The sequence below is a fragment of the Lithobates pipiens genome, unplaced genomic scaffold, assembly GCF_037356315.1.
Source record: "Lithobates pipiens isolate NorthernLeopardFrog02 unplaced genomic scaffold, aLitPip1_a1.2 Scaffold_24, whole genome shotgun sequence".
NCBI lineage: Eukaryota > Metazoa > Chordata > Amphibia > Anura > Ranidae > Lithobates > Lithobates pipiens.
In genome coordinates, this window is record NW_027507786.1 from 14911599 (window position 1) to 14915302 (window position 3704).

The window sequence follows — 3704 nt, forward strand, 5'->3', positions numbered from 1 at the left end:
GGTTTTGATGTCTGTAAACCATGTCACTGAACCGCACCACTTTGTATTATCTGGAATACTTGACTTCAATTAAACACGTTAAGTCAAAACTCTGGGATACCCATCAAGAAGCTCTTGATCCTCCTGGTCCCAATGATTATTATGCACAATTTCTTTTTCTTGATAACAGGGCAATTACTATGAAAGGGGGATTTTCAAAATTCCTGTGATGTCCTTAATACCGCACAAACACAAGCTGTGGCCAGACGCATACATCCAGCATGGCTTTGTGCACCAACCTTGGGGATTTCCATCAGACCTTGTATAATTTCCTTCTCTTATGTGATATATTAGACCTAAAATCGTATTTTGTTTTTCCACAATCCTGAATGATCTCAGAATAAACTATCCCATAGAAGGAATGAAATAACCTTTCACCCAATAGGGTGAGAGGATGGATAAGGCCTGATGTATTTCACACTCAAAACCTGCCAATATTGGCTCCTTAGGGCATTGCATTCCCTCCTTGTAGCCTTCTTGCCAGAGTTCCTCCAGGATATCCAAAGCCAAAATCTCATTATAGCCTATTTCACTTCCTGCCAGTGTTTCTGTTTTTCTAGCATTATCTTCACCCTTCATATCATAGCACCTTTTTTCCTTTTTAAAGATTTCTTAGAAATTTAAATTGCGTTGAAAAAGTATTCATACACCTTGAATTTTTCCACATTTTGTCATGTTACAACCAAAAACGTAAATGTGTTTTATTGGGATTTTATGTGATAGACCAACACAAAGTGACACATAGGGGTTGATTTACTAAAGGCAGATAGACTGTGCACTTTGCAAAGGGTATATCAACAGCATAGCATTTTGCTTTTAGGCCAAGAAATTACATTTTGGTCTCATCTGACCAGAGCACTTTCTTCCACATGTTTGGCTTTTCGCAAGTCTGGTATTAATCTTTAGGGGGAAAATGTACCATGTAAAATGTAAAAAAATGTCATATGTTCCCTCTCCAAGAGCATACCAGGCCCTTTGGTCTGGTATGTATTTTAAGGGGAACCCCTACACCAAAAAAATGGCATGGGGTCCCCCCAAAATCCCCCCCATTTTTGCTGTGTCCCCCACTTGGCTTTTCGCAAACTGCAAACGGAATTTCTTATGGCTTTCTTTCAACAATGGCTTTCTTTTTGACACTATTCCATAAAGGCCAGATTCGTGGAGTGCATAACTGAGGCCGGGTTCACACTGGCATGACACGACAGTCGTACTACTTTGGATCTAATTTTGCCCCGCGACTTGAAGTCCGACATGTGTCCGACTTCAATGAATAGGGATCCGACTTCGATCTCTGACATTATCGGAAACTGTGTCTGGTATGAATCTTTAGGGGGAAAATGTACCATGTAAAATGTTAAAAAAATGGCATGGGTTCCCTCTTCAAGAGCATACCAGCCCCTTTGGTCTGGTATGGATTTTAAGGGGAACCCCTACACCAAAAAAACGACATGGGGTCCCCCCACAATCCATACCAGACCCTTATCCGAGCATGCAGCCCATGCGAACAGTGAGCGCCCCCCCTCCTGAACTGTACCAGGCCACATGCCTTCAACATGAGGGGGCACCCCACACCCCAAAGCACCCACTCCCCTCATGTTGATAAGGACAAGAGCCTCTTCCCGACAACCCTGGCCATTGGTTGTCAGGGTCTACAGGCGGGGGGCTTATTGGAATCTGGAAGCCCCCTTTAATAAGGGGCCCCCCAGATCCCGGCCCCCCACCCCATGTGAATGAGTATGGGGTACATTGTACCCCTACCCATTCACCTGAAAAAAAGTGTCAAAAATAAAACACACCACAGGTTTTTAAAGTAATTTATTAAGCAGCCCCGGGGGGTCACTTCTGACTTCTTCTCCCCTCTCCGGCTCTTCTGCCTCTTCCGCTGATGTCTTCTAGCCCTCTCTGGTTCTTCTCCCCTCTCCGGCTCTTCTTCGCTCTCTCCGTTTCTTCTCCCTCTGTCCGCTGTCTTCTACCAGGACCCCTCCGCTATCTTCTGCTTTTATGATGTCACCACCCATCATGCCCTGGGCAGTGACATCATAAGGGATGGGCCTCCAGATGACATCACACGGTGACCCCTGCCCCATGCTAATATAAGTGGTGGCACACCGCGCACCGGGCATTAGAGTGGGAGAGAGCATCGGGTCAACATTGGAAGAAGAACAGAGGGAGAAGGCAATGGAAAAGACTGGGCAAGAGCGAACAAAAGAGTGGACAAAAGAGAAGAAGATAGCGGAGGTGTCCCTTTAGAAGACAGTGGACAGAGGGAGAAGAACCGGAGAGAGTATAGAAGAGCTGGAGAGTGGAGAAGAACCAGAGAGGGCTAGAAGACATCAGCGGAGGAGGCAGAAGAGCCAGAGAGGGGAGAAGAAGTCGGAAGAGACCCCTGGAGCTGCTTAATAAATTACTTTAAGGAGCGCCCCACCAGGAGGTGAGCAAGCCAGGGTTCAGTAGCGGATGAGCAGGTAAGGATCAAACAGAAGCGTGGTCAGTAAGCAAGCCAAAAGATCGGTAACAAGTTGTTGCAGGTTGGGATCAGGCAGAAGCGTAGTTGTGGAACAAGCCAAATATAAACAGCAGCAGGGGAGACAGGAGCGAGATACAGGCTGGAGATATTCTGGCAAGGAGGAAGTGCAGAGACATGGCTTATATCAGGAAGTTCATGGGAGAGCAAAGAGTTCAAGGTTCAGCTGAAATCAAGGTACAAGGCAGGGTTGTCTAAAGGATCTGACAATGCACTGTCCTGCCTCTCAGATAGCTCAGTGAGAAGATTCACAGCTGAGGTCTCAGGTTAAAGTCCAGGTCCTGACACCTGGGCTTCCAAGCTGGATGAGAAGGTTTTCCACTGTCGCTTGACCTACCTGGAGCGGTGATATATCTCTCTCTCAATGGCCAGGGTTGTTGGGAAGAGGCTCTTGTCCTTATCAATATGCAGAGCCCCCTGCCCCAAAGCACCCACCCCCCTGTTTTGAGGGCATGCAGCCTGGTACGGTTCAGGAGGGGGAGGGCTGCTTACTCTCTTCCCCACCTCCTTTCCTAACCTACCAGGCTCGGATAAGGGTCTGGTGTCGATTCCCCTTAAAATCCATACCAGACCGAAGGGCCTGCTATGCTCTTGGAGGGGGAACCCATACAATTTTTTTTTTAAATGTAGCGTGGAGTTCCCCTTCAAGATCAACAGAGCACAACTTCCATGCCAAAGTTGGATCAGGAAAGACTTTGATCCGACTTTGATCCGATTTCAGTGATATGGGCTGAAGTAGGATCAAAGTAGTGCAGCAAGATTTTCCAAAGCTGAACGACCTGTGTCAGAACAGTTAAGATGGCTCCCATAGGGAAAGATTGGTTTTCACATGTCATGTGACATAAGTTTCCAATGTCGGAGTGTTTGTTGTACCAGTGTGAGCCCGGCCTAATAGTTGTCCTGTGGACAGATTCTCCCCCCTGAGCTGTGGATCTCTGCAGCTCCCCCAGAGTTACCATGGACCTCTTAGCTGCTTCTCTGATGAATGCTCTCCTTGCCTGGCCCGGTCAGTTTAGGTTGAACGGCCATGTCTTAGTAGGTTTGCAGTTGCGCCATACTCTTTTCATTTTCCGATGATGGATTGAACAGAGATGTTCAAAGCTTGGAAACTGCATTTCTGTGCCTTTGGACTGGATATTAA